This window comes from Nicotiana tabacum, chromosome 9, assembly GCF_000715075.1.
Source record: "Nicotiana tabacum cultivar K326 chromosome 9, ASM71507v2, whole genome shotgun sequence".
Classification (NCBI taxonomy): Eukaryota; Viridiplantae; Streptophyta; class Magnoliopsida; order Solanales; family Solanaceae; genus Nicotiana; species Nicotiana tabacum.
The window spans coordinates 117203746-117225084 of NC_134088.1; positions in this window are offsets into that span (position 1 = coordinate 117203746).

Below are 21339 nucleotides of genomic sequence, written 5' to 3' on the forward strand. Positions count from 1 at the left end.
GATTTTGAGAAACCTAATTTATAAGAGAGTTGGAGACTTTACCGGGAGTTGGTTGTACACTTATTTTTGAAGTTTTCTCTAGAACATGATCCATATTGAAACCTAATTTAGTTTCTTAATTTAAGCGCAAAAGAATTATATAGATTAAGAGATAGTGTAAAAGTCTTACATTATTTGTGTATTTTAACTTATTGTGTCAAGTAATCACCTTGCATTTTCTAGTTTGCAATAATCGACTGCGGAGATTTTTACAATTAATTGGGTAAGTCTTTAGTATAGTTCCGTTGTCACGGTTAGTCGGTTATGCTATTTATTGGAGTAATCAATTAATCTCCTTGATGGTTAGATTGTAAGGAAGAGAGAACGATTATACTTTTTGAGTTAAAACGTTAGGAATCTTAAATCCCAAGAAAGCATCTAAAATAGTAGAGAAGTTCAGACATAGATTTAACGAAAAAATTAGCTCATTTTCAGGTTACTAAAGCTACTTAATATAAATGATTATATGTAATTATGTGTTAAGTTATCTTATCGGAGTAATATTTTTTATATTATTAATATGTAATAGTTAAACTCGAAGTTTAATTGGTGAAGTATATTTTCCATTTTCTTTTGCATGTGAAGACTTGCAAAGGAACTATTAGTACTAGTACATTTTAAAGTCACATGGCGTGGGTTATTGCAATAGTACTTTGCACCAAAATAAGAGGTTGTCTCATGTGATAAAAAGTGAAAAGAGTCTGAAAAGTTAATGATGAGTGCATGGGAAGTGAGGCCAACCATAAAACAACACTTAAAAACTTCCCTTTTTCCAATTAAACTATACTCTAAGATCTAAATTAAAAGCAATAAGTATTATTGTAACCTTGAAGTTAGGGAAAAAATATACTTCCTCCGATCCATAATAATTGATTATTTTATCTTTTTATTTTGGTCCAAAATAAGTGTTCATTTACTTAATCAAGAAGGAAAAAATTTTATTTTTCTAAAATTTGCCCTTATTTACATATTCAAATGTGTCAATGTAACAATTAATTAAGGTTAATTTAGTGAATATAACTTTTTTTCTCTAAAAATTTGTATTCTTTTTAATGAATATGCTAAAAGTAAAATGATCACGTAATGTGGACGAGTACAGTAGTATTTGGTTAAATTTCTGGCATAGAGAATATACTCTTTCACGGTTTTCTTTACTTCTATTGGCATTTGATGAAAACTATGCAGTAAAGGCATATTTGCGTCTTGGTGAAGTCAATGCTGTCTTTTGTGTTCCTCCATATCTTGGTAAAAGTCATATGCCAAAAATATATCTTTCATTTTTCTATTTTGTGAAACATTAAAAAAAAGAAGTAGGAAAAAAAGCAAATAAGATGCACCCTAATCAACCCTAAATACCCTTTCCGTTTCATTTTATGTTACAATATTTGATTGGATACAGAGTTTAGCAAAAATAAAATTTTAAAATTTAGGGTATTAAACATGGTGTGATATTTCTATACATTGCTATAGATATATGTGATTAACATTAAATCAAATTAGAGAATTTAAAGTTGGATTGTTTTCATATATAAAAATATGCAGAGAAGTATTTCGTATCCTATATTGTCTTCTTTAGCATGCACAATTGTAGAGATTTGTACAGTGCAAATTCAAAATATAGAATCAGCGGTTCACAATATAAAGTGATCTCATTATATGAATATATTTTAATTTTCTTACATAGCATACATAATTCGGGTTGAAGATTGAGTTCAGTTGAATTCATAGAACTCGCGTCCTAGATCTGCATCAGCTTGTGCAGATCCAGTTTTAGGGTTGCAAAGATTGACCATTCATGAACATATTAATGAAAAAATGAAAGTGAAAAGGAATATATTACTAGATTGGATGATAGAAATGAAGTAAATGGAATATACATGAGTAACAACATAACATCAATTGTTGTCAATACGGTTAATATATATGGAATCAAATTAAACAAAGTTACAGAAACCTGAGAATTTCCTTTTTCTTAATTAGTAGGGTTGAGTACACAGTAAAGATCTATCATATGTAAGAAACTAAAATAAAAACTTATAAAATGGAACTTTCTCTCCTAACTTTCTTGATTTTGTTACCAAGATCTGCTAATAAAGCTGGAGGAAACATTGATTTTACTTCATCATAAACATCAAGAAACACTCTTTGTTTTCTCTTTGTAATTTGAATTGACTTTGGCTTCTTTGGAGCTGGTGGACAAATCATATGTTTAGTATTACATTTTGGTGATGTTGGAATTTTCACTTCATCTTCTTTAACTTTCAAACAAGAATCCTTAACATCTTCAAATTCTTCTACTTCTTCTTTCTTGTCAACTTCTTGTTGTGTATGTTCTTGTCTTTGATCTTCTTGATTTTGAGTCACTTTTGTGTCTTCTAAATGTGAATTTTGACACCCATTTTGAAAATCTAAAATGGGTCTTGACAAGAAATTGCAATCGGTACTCGAGTTCGAGAGAAACATAAGGGAAGATGAATTGAATTGTGAGCACATGAATATGTTTTTGAGTGTAAAGTACAAGTCAATGAGGCAATTGAGGGGGAGAGGAATAAAGATATGGAAACAGAAAATAGATGACAAGAAGAAGTAAACTCAAAAAGATATTGAGTGATACTAGAGAGAGACTTTGATAGTGATGTCTAACTTAGAGAAATATAGCACCTTAGAAGAATGCAGGTACATATAGATATATAATATGAAAAGGGAGAAGGTGGAGAGGGAAGCAAAAGAGAATATAATGATGGGATTTAATCTGTATAAGCTAAGAATAACAATAACTAAGCTTTCATGCCAAACAAGCTGGGATCGGGACCGATAATATAAACAAGCTTACACAAGCAAAGTTATAACAGATAATCTATCTTATTTTTTAGATTATAATTAATTCTACATATTCTGAATGCTTATCTGTAATTATTTTTAAAAATAATTATAGCATAATTATGTTAATAGTGTGAAGCGGATCCTTGGATAAACAGTAAAGTTATCTTCGTATGACCTGTAGGTTATAGGTTCGAATTGTGAAAACATCCCCTAATGCTTGCTTTAGGGTAGACTGTTTACATCACACTCTTTAGGGTGCGATCCTCCGGACCCTGTGGGAACACAAAATATTTTAAGACAGTGTTAAAATATTTAAAATGGAGCAATACTAGTGAATTCTTTTTACTGGACTTTGTTGGAATTTAGCTTTTCCAACATTTTGGATGTGTGTGACCACCAAAAGGATGCGGTGGAACGAATGAGACTGTTCTTTCCTTAACTATCAGTCTCGAGTTCGAGTCTTGGGTATGGAAAAATCTTTGGTAGGCCCCCGAATAGGATCCTACTCGGTGCGAATTCGAATATAATCACGCTCCAATACGGGTACCGGACACCGGTGGAAAACTAAAAAACCAAAAAAAAAAACATTTTTGATGTGTGTGTGTGATAGGGAAATGCTAGAAGTTGTTCCTTGCATAATAGTCCTACTTCGGCGAAGGATCCAATGCAAATTTGCATCTTCATCTCTCTCTATCTTTATCTTTTTCTTTTCATTTTTAATTGCAATACAACTAAGTTCTTTTTTTTAATATTATAGGGACGGATTAGTCAGACATTAAGTAACTAATAAAATCTCAATTGCATCGCTTTTGTGATTTTTACGAAGTTCGATGCATCTAAGCACGTGCTTGCCTCACGCTGAAGCCATCTCATGTCAACTTAATTTTTCTTGGTATTATTATTTACGCAATTATGGATTTAAGTTATATATATATTATTAAAAAAACAAATTATTAGTGAATTTAATATGTTATAATATGTTATTATTTTATTTTTCAAGTTACTATATTGATCTTGCTATCATGTAATTTATCTTGCTGTTATGAGTTAACTTATAAAGGGCAGCTCAGTGCACAACGTATCTCGCGTTCACGCAGGGTCCGAAAAAGGATAACATCCTATGAGGGTGTGATGTAGGCAACTTACTCTGATGCAAACATCAATTACTGATTTCATTGCTCGAACCTGTGATCTATAGATCTGAGACAACTTTACTTTCGATTCAATGATCCCGTTCTAATTAACTTAACTTAATAATATGGAAAATTTATACGCGATTAGTGCACGGAACTTGAACCGTATTTATTCTCTTGCATTGGACAAGTACAAACATGTCTCTTATTTCCCCAACCTCTTGCAGCATGATGGAAATTAAACCAAAATTCATGGAATCTAAGAATTTTTCCAAAATTTATGGTACTTTAGGATCCATCAGAATATTGAGCCAACCTGTTCATCATCATTAATAATCCATAAAATAATGTTAATAATATTTTTAAGGTCTGATCATAGTACGTTAAAGGGATATATAGATGAATACTATTCTAACAAAGTTAGCAAATTGGATACATCATATATCCTCTTGCCTATAATCTTTTCTATTCAATTATTTTCACAAAATCTTAACATGACACCACGTTATGAAAAAGACCCCTCAAAGTAAAAGTTCAAGATTAAGGAAATAAGAAGAGATCGACCCTTTTCTTACTTCATTTTTGTGTCTAATGTTGTTAGTTTAGGGGCTGGTGAAAATGTTTTATAATCGAATTCAAGATGAAATCGCAAACTGCTCAAACTGAAAATAACAACCGATATATAATTTATGTATAATCTTTGTATAATATGCATAGAACCGTATATAATGAGTGAGTAATCTATGCATACCGGCTAAAAATAGTAAATGAATTTAATCAGCTGTTTATATAAAAATTCCAATAACTAATGTGTTCAAGTTCAACTGAAAATCACCGATTAATAAACACCCGATTTAAATTAATTCCACCCTCACCACCTTCACTTAGATCTTCTTCACAGATACCCTAAAAAACTTTCAATTTTACTGATAATAATAAAAAGATTTACTTAATAAAATATTTGATGACTATCTAACGATATTATTAGTGTTATTATATATATCCAACAGACATGCATCCATAACTGTAAACAACTTAAGATTGTCTAGTACCTTAGGCTACCATTCTAAACTAATTGAATTGGATGCTCTAATGACTGATTAATCTCATCAAATCTAATTAAGTCATTAATTTTCTGCCACGCTCCTTACTCACATGGCCCGCCGCTAGCGACACACAGCATGTCTATGTCGCATTTTGTTATGTAGAATGGGCAACACTAACATTCAACCACTCTTTCTCAAGGGCGGAGACACAATGCTGTTTACGGGTTCGGTCGAACCAAGTAGTTTTTGTTCAAATTCTGTATTTATATTAAAAAATTCAGTAAATATGTACAAAATATTAATTTAGAATTCAATAACTTAAAAGGTTTATAATCTCGCACCCATAAGGTTCAAATCCTAGCTCATCCTCTGCTCTTCCCATCACTCCTAAGAGTATTGTGATAAGATTTTTAACTTTGTGTGCAGTGACAATGTATAATTTCTCACAACTTAAGTAAGGCAAAGTCAAAATTTAAATTTGATGGATTAACTGGCCTTTAAGGTTCTTAGACTAATAAAATTATTGTGCTATTAAAATTATGGGTTCAGATATTACTATTTTTGTGATTTTTCATATACATATTTATATTTCACATATAAAAAATACTAAGTTCAGTCTATCCCCATCGTCCAAAGGTTATATCCACCTCTACCATTTAGGTTAAGCTCAGTGATTTTTGACATTGAAATATAGATATATGTAGGTGAAAACTCACTAATTTTCAAAAAAATTAAATTTTGAACCCATAATTTCAAAAGTCCAATGCTTTATTTTTAAAGAAAAAGGTTATGTTGAACTCGTCAAAGATAAAGCCTGAATCCACAAAGATTACTTACATTTCAATTTTAAAACATAAAAAATGTAGTAATAATCTGCTACTATATATATATGGGTGTACAAAGAAAATCGATAAACCGCACCAAACTGATAATTCGAGTCAAACCGTGAAAAACAAATCCGATGTGGTTTAGTTTGATTTGGTTTGGTATTGGAAAATAAAACCTGATCATAATTGGTTTGGTTTGGTTTTAACTAAAAAAGTCAAACCGAAACCAAACCAACCCGATAGTACATTTATATGATTTTTAAAAATATTTTATACATATAAATATTTATTGTAATATAATTTATAAATATTTCTTAAACTTTTTTACAGTTATATCTTTTAGCGTATTATTTCAAGTTTAGACTTAACATTCTTGAATGGTAAATAAATTTTATAGCTCATAAATATAGTAACTCAAACAAAGTTCAAATCAATACTAATGCTAACAAAAGAAATTCAATTCAATACCAGGAATGACGATAGTGTTGGATAATTATTTTAGTTTTACATTGGTTTATAATGAAAATGCATTATTTAGTTTATCTTTTTCTTTAGTGCTTAGTTATGTAATTAATATTAGTACTTATTAGCTATATCTATTTTAGCATGACCTATATATTATTTTTAGATTATGTTAATTTTTATTATGGCCTATTAATTAGCAATATTTATTTATGTAATTTAATTATTTTATCTTTGTTATTGAATATTTTAGTATAATGCTATGACTTATCTCATATTATTGTGTTAGTTTCTTGAAAAATAATTATATTGTTGTATTTTACTCGGACTTAAGAAATATTTGGAGTACAAATTACATATTTTATGCTATGACGACTTTACCAGAAAAAAATCCGAAAACCCGAAAATCTCGAGAAAAACCGAGATTGAAAAATCCGACTTTGTTGGTTTGGCTTGGTTTATAAATTTAAAAATCCGACACCATTAGTTTGGTTTGATAATTGAAAAATTCGAACCAACCCGAACATAATACACCCTTATATATATATATATATATATATATATATATATATATATATATATATATATATATTAGATTCTTTTATTTGCATGCATAGGATACTTGTCTTGCTAGCTATATGTTATATGCACGCTTAGGATTCTTGCCTTTATGCTTAGGCTTTTGACTTTTGTGACTTGGTTTTGGGAGAATTTTCTTGAATTTTGGTTACTCAAATAGTTGTTTTCCCATGATTATTGTCATCATCTCAAGAGACGAAAAAAATAATCATGGGGTTGTATGACTTTAAGTGTTTTTTTGTGAAAAGAGAGAAGAAAGTGGAGGGACCCTAATTTATAGTTGAGGGTTAGATATTGGATTGCTTGGATTTCAACATCATGAACGTTTGAGCCATGAGAGTCTGCAAAAAAGTAAGTACGTTTGGTAGTTTATACTCGAGCATTTTTGTGCCTTTTTTGCTCTTTCCGGATTTTGCATCATTTCCTTTTTCACTTGTGTTGGGGCGAATTTATAGAGTAGTTTACTAGACACGTGAACTTTTATATTATCAAGTCACTTAAAAGATAATAATTGTAAGTAATTACTCAATAAAAAGCTAAATTAGTAATTCTGAGAAATAAAATAGACAATCTGTTACAATCAGTTAAGTAACATTGTCAGTGTAAAATTTTAATTAGTGTGATAATGTAATGCAATGTGAAAGTATGGCTCTTCCTCACCCAAGGAAAAAAAAAAAGGAAATGAAAAGAGGTGTTCCTCTTTTAGAAAATTGTACTACTAAGTAAAGAAACTAAGGCCACGGTCATAACCACATAATAAGGAAAATTAATTGGAATCGAAGTTCCTAATCTTTTAGAAAATGTTACAAACTAGTCTCAGAGCAAATATATTTTTTAAGAAAAAAGAGGAAGTTAAGATTAAAATAATTGAACATACACAACCATATGAAGTGTAAAAAAAAAAGATTAAAAAGAGGATGTACGAGTACGACGCAAGCTCAAAGCTAGAAACTAAATAGTCCACCTTTGGCAAATTCTTTTTAGTTATTTAATTATGTGGAGTTGAATTTATGATAACTGAGTAATAATTAATGCGTAAAAGGTACACTAATATTTGTTTGATAACGTGGGGTATAATATATATATGATGGGGTTACATAGCAAAAAAGTGAGGAACATTTATACAAACTTACAGAGTGATATATTATAAGATGGAGACATAAATAATTGCATATGAAGGTCATGCTTAATTATATTGTTTCCTCTCTAATGATCAGTGTCCCTACCCCTCCCATCCTTAACAATCATATCACTCTCTCCCTATATTTCAACACCCCCTTGTCCTTTGCTTGTTTTTTTTTTTAACATAGTTCGGTGTCCGCTATCTGTATTGAGATTCGTTGGACAATCTCACATTTGGAGGATAACGTAAGGTCTCGAATACGAGACCTCTGATTAAGGATAAAGAAGTACTTACCACTCCACCACAACCTTTGTCGGTCCTTTTTTCTTTGTTGATCCTTTTCCTTGCTTTTCTAAAATGTACATTTTGAAAAGAACAAAATTTATACCATATTTGTAGATTATTCTATTTCACATTTGGTTGGATTTTTTATTCCAATATAAGCAATCTAAAAAATAAGGCAGTTAACTAGGAGTCTAGGACTACAACATGTTTACATCATGTTAAGATTGTTTCCACTGTCAAAATTGTGTAAGTTAAATCTTTTGAAAACTAGTTAACATATATAGACCTCTTCTCAGCATTTAGATCGATATCATCGGATGTGAAGCAAGGATTTCCAGTTTATTAGTTCAGGATTCTAATCGTTTTAAGCTTGGGTTTTAAATAATTAGTAATTTATATATATTCAATAATTTTTTTAAAATAAATACAGGGTTCGAACCAAAACTACTGGATTCGACTAAACCCGCTCCCAATATTCTAGTTCCGTCCCGAATATTATGCACTTAAAATATTTTAGAAGGAATGATCAAATGAGCAGCTAAAGGTCATCAGGTCACAAATATAAAAATGGATCCTGTAGCATTAATTAAAAGTTTAGCATCATCAAGTATTTTGCTTTTCCTTAAAAATACCGAATAAATAACATAGACACGGTACCAATATTTTTATGTTTTTAAATACCTAATTCCCATGGTTCTTTCTTGAATGAAGCAGATGACTAAAAAGAAGGAAAATAGTAGAATTTTTTTCCCTAATGAAAGTCAACTACACTTTCCTATAAAGAGATACTATTTCATTCTTTGTTTTGTAGAATAGAAGTGTATTTTGAGTTATCATGTTCCATCTAAAATCAGTTAAAGCAAATTCAAATTAATTTCAATTCATAAATAATTCACGTCACTTATTATTTTTTAGTGGCGAGAAAGGAGGTAGTCCCAGGGTAAGGGTAAGACTACGTACACATTATCTTTATCAATCTCCACTTGTAAAAATTATACTGAGCATATTGTTATTGTTATTGAAAGTTTGGAGGGAGCCTAAATATTATTTAACTAGATAGATTTTTTTTTCCTTCTCTTAACCCGTAAAAAAAATAGTTTTAATATATAAAGCATCATCGGATAGTCGGCATCTTTCAAATTGTGAAAACTTTATGACTTTATCTATGTTCTATCTTCGAAATAATTGCTAATTGGCCTCATTTCTGACTTGTTACTTGAGTTACTTCTCTCAGCTGGTTGAAATTGGAGGAAAATAGAACTCGCAGGAATAAAAGTAAAATATTTCTAATGGAATCTTCTTTATCTATGTTTCCATCTTTGAAATGATTGCTAATTGGCCTTATTTCTGACACATGACTTATTTACCTCTCAAGTTGGATATGTAAAATACAAAGAACAAATGTACAAACACATACTACCATTGCTAGGGTGTACATGGACAGATTTAATTCGATTTCAAAATCGAACTAAACCAATTATATCGGTTTGGATTGATTTGGTTTTGTCGAGTTTTTCGGATTTTTTTGTTATATGAATATTATTTCAATGTTACTTTGTTAAATTTTTTATAAGTAAATATATGTTTAGTAAAATTTTAAAAAAATGACATATATATGATCTATTAAAATATTCTTATGGAAGAATTTTTATGGTAACACATGATGATTATTTTTTAGTCGTCTCAGAATAATTTTACTTTGATGTACACTTTCAAGGTTAACCGAATTTAATAATTTAACATAAAAATAAATATGAACCTATAAAATGATGTGTTCTTTTTAATTTTAAATTATCGAAATACCATTTCAAATTCGAAAAAGATATAAGAATTTAATAGAGCTTGACATATGAATATGGAAGAACAAATAGATTGACACATTTTACTAACACTTGATAAGAAAGTGATCATACAACCCATTATTTAAAGTTAAAAAATATGGAGCACTTCATATTTAACTAAATATTACATTCCAAAATACCGTTAATGTCACAACCAAAACTGATGGGCCGCGACGGGCATCCGGTACCTTACTCAACCGAGTACCAACATAACGTATCTTTCGTATCATACTATCATAGGTAAATGAGCCGGAGAGGCTGTCGTGAGATAAGTAGAATAAAACATGAGGAAATACTCGACATTGGATGACCCAACATGTAATACAAACTTATACATATGACATATGGGCCTATAAGACCAAAATGATCACTTGTACGCTAAACATATGTCTACAAGCCTTTAAGAGTACATAAATATCATAAAGGTCGGGACAGAGCCCCGCCATACCAAACAATACATATTCAAATCATACTGACCAAATAGGCAACTTCGGAGCAAGTGCAGTTCACAAACACCTTCTGCTGAGCTGATAGCCTACTAGGAGAACTCTCAACCTGTCTATCGGGACCTGCGGACATGAAACGCAGCGTCTCCAGGCAAAAGGGACGTCAGTACAAATAAAGTACCAAGCATGTAAGGCATGGCAGTAGTATATAAAAGATATGAAAGAAACATGGAGTAAAGAACTCAACCTGAAATTCTGAATAGCTCTGTGAATCATGAAAATTTATAATGTCATGCATGTGCGTATAAATTCCATACCATGCATAGGTATATGCGTACATAACATCATCAAGCCTCTGAGGGCATCCCATCATATCATCTTAGCTACTGTGGGCAAAATCATCAACGTATACCAATTGATCAGGTGGTGGTGCGTATATAAAGTCATACCCTTTTTTCATATCCCATATACATATAATATACGCGTATATAACACCTTCTGGTCGTGGGTCAATGTACATGTATAAATGCATGAAATGCATAAGAAATACGTTAATAAGATTTCTCGAATATCATAAAATCAATATGCCTTTCGAATAAACTTTATCAAATATATATTTTTCTGAGACCCATGAACAAAGGATATAATAATAATTCACATGGGGAATCAAGAATATAGACACCCCTAGTATTTCTATGAATAGAGCCATTTATAAAAGTTGCGTATTTTGCTCGTTTCGTTTGTATCATTTGGATCATGCCGAAAAGAAAGAAGGGATAGCCTTAACATACCTTAACTTCGTTCAGTCCTTAATACCTTCCAAGAAATTCTTCAAACAACTCAATTCAATCTATCACATCATAAGGAGATTCAAAATTAGTGTTGAGTAAAGGCTAAGTCTGCAACTTAAACTAGTAGCTCGTTTACGTAAATTTGGGCAGCATCTCCCCTATAACTAGGCCCTCTTCCAATACCATATACCAACAACAACAAGAACACAACAATAACAACATGTAAGCATCATTTTTCAACCTTATCTCTATCACAATATACCACAAAATAGCCCACGCACCCTAATCACTTCATACATAAAACGACAACCAAAATAGTGTCAAACAACTTAAAAAAATATAACTTAATCGGTTTTTCCGCAACTTAAATCCGATTTTTTCCAAACTTCATATTTTCTATCCAAACATCATATATAGCCATATTATGACTTTAAAATCATTTAAATAATGATTAACAAGTCTCATATTCATTACGTCACATTGGGACACACAAGGTGTAACAATCTTACCCCCTTAGAAACATTCGTCCTTGAATGTTAAACTCCCAAATCTATAAAAATTTTGGCAGAGTCTCATCTGTAACGGTACTACTACCAACTTGTCACTCAGCAAACCCAACAATACAAAGCCACATAGGGCCACAATCATCAATAACATCAATGGCCTCACACGACTAATAACAGTAACTAACATAAGAATCAAGTACCATATACGTACCTAAAGGCTGTGATGTCTCAGTCTGATCCTCCTCCGGAAGTTGAAACAAGTGAGGATACCTAGTCTTCATTTCTTATTCAGCTTCTCGAGTCATCTCCTCCACATTATTGTTAATCCAAAGTACTTTAACCAAAACTACATCCTTAGTTCTTAATCTCTGAACTTGTCTATCTAGTATAACAATGGGAGCTTACTTATATGATAGTTGCTCTGTAACCTGAACATCGTCAACTGGAATTACTTTAAAGGGATCTCTAATATACCTACGGAGCATAGACACATGAAATACTAGATGTACAGACTCCAATTTGGAAGGCAAGTCTAATTCATATGCTACTTGGCCTACTCTGCGTATAATCTTATAAGGTCCAATGTACTGAGGGCTAAGCTTTCCGTTCTTACCAAATCTCATAATGCCTTTCATCGGTAATACCTTTAGGAATACCCTTTCATCTACCTGAAACTCCAAGTCTCGTCGTCGATTATCTGCATAGGACTTCTGACGACTCTGTACTGCTAATAGCCTTTCCCTTATAAGCTTAATCTTCTCAACTGCCTGTTGTACCAACTCTGGTCCTACTAACTTAGTTTCCTCAATCTTGAACCATCCTATAGGAGACCTACACTTTCGTCCGTAAAGAGCTTCGTATGGAGCCATCTGAATACTGGAATGAAAACTATTATTATATGCAAACTCAATAGGTGGAAGATGATCATCACAACTACTCCTGAAGTCCATCACACAAGACCATAGCATATCCTCTAGTGTCTGAATAGTACGTTCAGGCCGACTGTCTGTCTGGGGATGAAATATTGTACTAAGACTTACCTGAGTCCCCAATCCTTTTTGGAAGGACCTCCAGAAATTAGTTGTAAACTGAGCACCTCTATATGAGATGATAGATATATGGACACCATGAAGTCGTACTATCTCCCTAATGTAAAGCCTTGCATAATCCTCTACAGAGTAAGTAGTCCCGACAAACAGAAAATAGCTAATTTTGTAAGTCTAGCGACAATAACCCATATAGAATCGAACTTACGCTGGGTACGAGGTAAGCCTATGATGAAATCCATATTAATCACTTCCTATTTCCAAGTCGGAATATCTATAGCCTATAATAATCCACCGGATTTCTGATGCTCAATCTTAACTTGCTGACAATTGGGGCACTGAGCAACAAACTCTGTTATATCCTTCTTCATTCCGTCCCATCAGTATATTCCCCTGATATCATGATACATCTTAGTCGCTCCTGGATGAATAGAATAACAAGAATAGTGAGCTTCTCCCATAACCTGCTGGCGCAACCCTGCCACATTAGGAACACATAATCGACCTCGATATTTGAGGACTCCATCTCCTGTAATTTCAAATGGTGTATTCTCCTTTTGAGGGGATGTATCTCTGTAATGAGCTAGCACAAGATCCTCATACTGGCGTTCCTTCACTTCAGTTACTAAAGAGGATGTTGCCGTGTCCTAAATAGTAACTCCGGTATCACCCGAGTTCAGTAATCGAACTCTAAGACTAGCTAGCTGATGAATCTCATGGGCTATTCCACACTTCTCTGGCTGTAAATATGACAGGCTACCCATAGATCTACGGCTGAGGGTGTCGACTACTACATTCGCCTTCCCCGGATGGTATAAAATATCAACGTCGTAGTCTTTCAGTAGCTCCAACCATATCCTTTGGCGTAAATTCAATTTTTTTTGATTGAAGATATATTAAAGGCTCTTATGATCCGTATAGATATCAACATGAATGCCATACAAATAGCGCGTCCACATCTTTAGTGCATGAATCACCGCTAACTCTAAATCGTGGGTCGAATAATTCTTCATGTGCTTTCTTAGTTCTCTTTAAACATAAGCAATTATTTTTCATAGTCGTTCTGCCACTTGTTGCATGAATACATGGCTTATCTCATTGCCCACAAATACTGGAATTTCCTGTAACTCATATGATCTCAAATATTATCTTTTGATTTTTTTTTTCCCGTTCATTAGCCACGATAGGTGCCACTTTCTTATGGAGTACATACAATGTTGTTGTGAGACTGTTGTTACAATACTATTTCTTCATTATGTCATTATGCTTAAGTTGAAGCCTTCTTCCCTATTCCCTCAGCTAGTCTTTCTTTGTAGTACTTAAGAGAGACCCTTTGACTTCTGTAAAGCTGCGAGCTTATTACATCGTATACCCGAAAGAATTTTTGATGTTCTTACTCACCAATAATTATCCTTAATTACTTACCTCCGCACCCTTGTGCTCGTAAGGTTGATTCTGAACTGAAATTTTTTGACTGTCTTCTCAGTGGCACCATTTTCTTTTCGTAACATTTATGCGGTACCTTTAAAAACCCCAACTCCTATCTGAATATTTTTCAAGGATTACGATGTCATCATATTTGCGAGACCGAATTCCCTATGTTGGGTTTCGCTATGTTTATCTTGCACAACCTGCTGATTTGTCGGTACCCTCTTATTTAGCAATAGCTAGGCTCTTCCTGAATCAACTACTAACTATACGTTAGTCCATTGTCATATCTATATTCTGCGTAATCTCTCGTGGGTTATATCCTTTGTCTTAACTTACCCCGCACACTTGCTCCTTACGTATCCAATGTTCATTTGCACTTATTTATCAATAATATCTAGTGATGGAACCCTTACTGCCTCTCCCCGTCGTCATGCTTACATAATGTTCTGGAGTCGTATCATATCCGTAGGATCTGAATAAATGCAATCTCATTCCTTTCGCCTTTCTACCACCTTCTTCCTTTAATATTCCATAGTTACCTTAACCACATAACTCCGACTTAATACCATATCACACCATTTTCCCCCTTTAGGGGAGTACTAACATTTATTGCTATGAAGATTTACCTATAAATATTTCACCTCTTCATATTTGGCGTCTTTTCACATCTTCACGGACTCTTACTTGCCTTACGGTAACCCTTCTGTAGCAGGGATAATTTAATTTCTTACACATAAAGGTGACACCTAATGTAACTGTCACATTTAGTCCTTTAGCTTAACTCTGCTCACAACTCTTATTTTAGGGAAACGTCTTCCTGAATGACCTTTAAAGGTTATTCTTCTGTTGTCCATTCAATTATCGTCAGAATGTGACCTATAAAATTCTCACGATGTCAACTATTATCAAATCCTTCGGTCCCGAATTCATGTTAAGTTTATCGTATTCACTATCCCCTACTAATTTCTATTACTCCGGGGTCTAACTTTTCCTTCTCGTAATCATATATGAGTCACCAACTCATTTCTCGAAATGGGGACATGAATTTATGGCTTATACTCTTTTATTGTCTCAAGGCTTGTAGCTTCTTGTCTTTTCCTTCACTTGACAATAGAATCTGTAGTCTTGTCATGTTTTAACTTACCGTTATCACCCATATATCACATCTTACTCATGATACTTCATTTACTCTCTTCTTATTCTCCAGATAATATTTCTGTCTATCGCCTTATTATGAAAACTTCTTAAACATTCTTTCATTTTTAGCCCCCTTGATTTAACTCACTAGCTCTTCGGGTTACCTAACACTCTCTCTTTACTAGGGACGAGAGCCATACAAAGGTAAATATTTATCCTTTCTAGGATTCCAATGCCAATCTTCTCAAATTTTTGAACATTTTAGTAGTCATATCTGATTGTACTATTCTAGAGTGCACCATCTGGGTGTCTCACAAGGAGAACCATTACCACGTTTACAATATCCCTCAGAAATGCGAGCTAATGATAACAATCCATCCACAATTTTGGGTTACTCAAACCCAAGCTGGATGCTAATACCCCATCCTTCTCTTAAATTATATCTGTTAGCTCCCACAGGGCATAACTGAAATGGGTGTTGTCAAGTGAATATATCTTTGTTATTGTTGAAAGTAACTCAGAATGCTTATATTTCTCTGCCTGAATTGTAAATACAGATAATCTCACTAACTGCGTACCTCGTATCCTTCTTCACCTAGCTTCTTTTACTTGTTAAAACTTGTATCTCCCTTATAATTCTCTCGTTGCTTTTTACCATAGGGGTAGATAGATATTCATGACTTAGGGCTCCTTATCAAGAGGCTCACATGTCGTAGTACACACATATCTATTGAAAGCCTTACATTTACTCATCATAAGCATGATGCAAAATCAAGTTCCTCTGACTCAACTCTTCCACAACCATATTCAATCTCTTACCAACTGTCTTTCTGGATGTAGATGTCATTGTATAACTAATAAAATAGAATTTAGGAATTTGAATTTCTTACAACTGAGCTCTACCACACGATCTAGAGTAAGAACAAAAATTGATAGTCCTTAATGCCATGTAGCCTCCTGCTTATAAGTATGGTGCACAATACACCCATTAGCAAGACTCTACTAGACACGGCTTGTAGACTCCCTAGGCCAGGACTGCTCTAATACCACTTTTGTCACGACCCAAACCGATGGGCCGCGACGGGCACTCGGTAATTTACTCAACCGAGTACTAACGTAACGTATCTTTCGTATTATACTATCATAGGTAAATGAGCCGGAGAGGCTGTCGTGAGATAAGTAGAATAAAACATGAGAAAATACTCAATAGAGGGTGACCCAACTTGATATACCGACTTATACATATGACGTACTGGCCTATAAGGCCATACTAGTATCCGTATATATGACATTTGTCTACAAGTCTCTAAGAGTACATAATTATCATAAAGGTCGGGACAGAGCCCCACCATACCAAACAATACATATTCAAATCATACTGACCAAATAGGCAACTCCGCAGTAAGTGGAGTGCACAAACACCTTCTGCTGAGCTGATAGCCTACTAGGAGAACTCTCAACCTGTATATTGGGACCTGCGGACATGAAACGCAGCGTCCACAGGCAAAAAGGACGTCAGTACAAATAAAGTACCGAGTATGTAAGGCATGACAGTAGTATATAAAAGACATAAAAGAAACATGGAGTAAAGAACTCAACCTAAAATTCTGAATAGCTCTGTGAATCATGAAAATTTATAATGTTATGCATGTGCATATAAATGTCATACCATGCATAAATACATGCGCACATAACATTATCAAGCCTCTGCGGGCATCCCATCATATCATCTTAGCCACCGTGGGCAAAATCATCAACGTATACCAGCTGATCAGGTGGTGGTGCGTATATAACGCCATAACTTTTTTCCATATCCCATATACATATAATATATGCGTATATAACGCCTTCTGGTCATGGGTCAATGTACATGTATAAATGCATGAAATGCATAAGAAATACGTTAATAAGATTTTTCGAATGTCATAAAATTAATATGCCTTTCGGACAAACTTTATCAAATACGTATTTTTTCTGAGACCCATAAACAGAGGATATAATAATAATTCACATGGGAATTCAAGAATACAGACACCCCTAGTATTTCTATGATAGAGCCATTTATGAAAATTGCGTATTTTGCTCGTTTTGTTTGTATCAGTTGGATCATGTCAAAAAGAAATAAGGGATAGCCTTAACATACCTTAACTCCGTTGAGTCCTTAATACCTTTCAATAAATTCTTCAAACAACTCAATTCAATCTACCACATCATAAGGAGATTCAAAATCAGTGCCGAGTAAAGACTAAGTCCGCAACTTAAACTAGTAGCTCGTTTACGTAGATTTTGGCAGCATCTCCCCTCTAACTAAGCCCTCCTCCAATACCATATACCAACAAAAACAAGAACACAACAATAACAATATGTAAGCATCATTTTCCAACCTTATCTCCATCACAATATACCACAAAACAGCCCACGCACACCCTAATCACTTCATACATAAAATAACAACCAAAGTGTGTCAAATAACTTTAAAAAATGTAACGACGAACGACCAGCCCACCATTCCGTCATTATGTGGTATTTCTCCACACAATTTTTCCTCCAAAACTTTATTAAATAGTAGAAAAATATACAGCCCAAAGGCAACATAAAACAGCCCACAAAATAGTCCACTACAAGTCAAATAACTCGAACTCACGACTTCCGATCACCGTCCCGTAAGTTCTAACTATAAGAAAACGAATTTATCAACATCCCTTGATATTTAAACACTTAAATACAGAAAGTACACGTTTTATTAACTATGAAATACCTTCCAAAATTCAAACTACAAAGAAAAAGAGAGGCGATATAGCGATACTTACGTCGTAGGGACCGTTTTAATGTTATTGCTTCTTGATTTCGTGCCAGGGATGATAATCTTATTTGAAGCTCTTGCAGAGAGCTTAAGAGTAAAGTTAGGGGTGTTATTTGGGTGTGTTCTCTGGAAAAATGGAGAAAGAGACGAGATGAGATGTAAATATCCCATTTTTTTTAAAAAAGTATAAAAAAGGTGCTACTTGGCACACTATGATTGACCCTTTTTCCAACGCTTATAACTTTTTATCCGGGTGTCGTATGAATGAACGGTTAAGAGAGTTAGAAACTACATTCCAAGGCCTTCAATATGATATATAATATGTCTCAAAAAGACCTCATATAGCACACAAAATTTATTTCTCAAAAAACTTTATTACAAGGCAAATCCTTAGTCGGTTTTTTCGCAAATTAAATCCGATTTTTCCAAACTTCATATTTTCTATCCAAATATCATCATATATAGCCATATTATGACTTTAGAATTATTTAAATTATGATTAACAAGTCTCATATTCATTACGTTACCTTATGACGCACATGGTGTAACAATCTTCCCCCCTTAGTAGGATTTTCCGATTCATTTACTGAATACCAAATCAAACCAAACCTAATCGGGTTTTCAATCAGTTTGACTTTTTGGTTTGGTGTGATTTTCCGGTTCGGTTTGACTTTTCGGTTTGGTACGATTTTTCGATTGGGTTTGTACACCCCTAACCATAGCTATACTCAGAGGCGCGAAGTAAGAATTTGAATTTGATGGGTTCAGAATTATAATTTTTTTAAGTTACTGAATTTTAAATTAATAATTTATACATATTCAATAGATTTTTTAAGACAAATATAAAGTTTGAACAATAACTAATGAGTTCGGCTGAACCCACATCCCATATTCTGGCTCCGCGCTCAGCTATGATCCATGCCTTGTAGAAAGCTCTACACATACAATGAGAGTTCTTTTGTCAAGAAAGCGTTCAACTTTCATGAACTGATAATGTAAAAAGTTATTATATTAAGTCACTTAGAAAATACTTGTAAATACTTCGTAATAAGTGAGAATAGTAACCTGAAAAATAAAACGTATAAGTTAAAATCAATATATAAGTTAAATCGGCCGTCAAAAACTTAAACATTGCATTTAGAGTGACTAAAATGGTTTTATAAAAATTGCACGGTGCACCCTATTTGGTCGCCCCCATTTAACCTATACCCACTTTTTAAAATTTTTTTAACTTGTACCCACTGTTTAAATAACTTCAGGCCTCTTTCTCCTCCTCCTTCTCCTCCTCCTTCTCCTCCTTCGTTAATAGTTGTACCCACTATCTTATTCATCTCGTTTCTTTCTTTCCTCTTTTATTTTCTCTTTCTTTATTTATTTCCATTAATTTTGGCTCTTTTGAAACTTAAGATCGCCGATTTTCCAAATATCTTACATGGAGCGTAGTTATATATTTCTACAGCGTGAATATTCTATCATATTTATTTAACCTACGGGTTAAGTCAAATTACTATTTTTCCCTCAAAAATAAAACTTCAGGCCTCTTCATGTCGAAAATATTTTTCAGTCTTTAATCTTTGAAATGAACAGTATCAATCGCTGCTAATCATGATCTATTAAATTCATTGTTGTTTAGAACTTCATCTCTAAGAATGCTGAAGTTCAGCAAATATAAACAAAAATTTCAGCTCTTAGAATGCTGAAATTTAGCAAATAAAAAATAAATTTCAGCCCTGAAGTTCATCACAAACAGAACAAAGCTTCAGGTAAAATATGCTGAAATTCAGCAAATACAGAACAAAGCTTCAACTAAAACATGCTGAAGTTCAGCAAATACAGAACAAAGCTTCAGCTACTAGAATGCTGAAGTGCAATAATTACAAACAAAAACTTCAGCCAAAACATGTTGTTGTTTTATTGAACTGAAGTTTGCCATTTGCACTAGAATGCTAAAGTGCAGCAACTACAAACAAAAACTTCAGCCAAAACATGATGTTGTTTTATTGAATTGAAGTTTGCCATTTGCACTATGAACTGAAATTTGCGTGATTGCCTTTGCAAGTCAGGCCAAACTTCATGCAAAAATATCTGAAGTTTTGCTACACGTCAGGCAAAATATTCTGAAGCACAAACTTTAGACATAAATTTTTGCTACTTCAGGCCCGTATGTTTGAAGTTACGCGAAAAGTGAGTATGCTTGTAATTTTTATCGCAAAGCGGATATAAGTTAAAAGGTGACCCAAAAAGCGGGTATAGATGCAAAACACACCAATGGTTTTTCCTATCTGAATTTAAAGTTGATGTACTTATACCAGTTTAAGAAAACAATATTTATGCAACAATACTTCATTAAGGTCCAGATTAATATTTCATATATTATGCATCCTCTAGACCACTCCTATTTGCTTCCTACTTCCATAATTAATGATCCCATTTATTGTTTTCTTTGTATAATTTTTGTCAAATATCTCACGGATCATCATAATCTCACTTTAATAAGAAAATATCCGAAGATTTGACTAAACCAAGAATTGTTTGGGTACAGATTTTAGATTAGTAGAAGCCGTTTTGAATTTAAACTGATTTCATTTAAACAAATAAATCTTGGATAATCAATTTTATTGGAAAAAATAATATATATATATATATATATATATATATATATGGTATGAAAATATCCAAACTTGACAGGCCCTAGAATCTGATCCTAGCTTCCATAATAACCTTTAAATAAACGGGTCAAGATCTGAGGCTGCTGGAGAATTGGAGGCAAAGGCAGGTGCATGATGTAAATTTAATGGGTTCAAATTTTTTAATTTTTAGTATTAAACTCATTATATTGTTAGAATTCGGGTTCAAATCTAATAAGTATTGAGATTTTAATAGATTTTTACGTATAAATCGATACTCCGTATTATAGTTATAGATTCAAATGAACTCATAGCTGAAAAGCTACATCCGCCCGTGATGGGAGGTCATGATCAAGGCACTAAGAAAATGATGGATACAACACATCTCTTCATA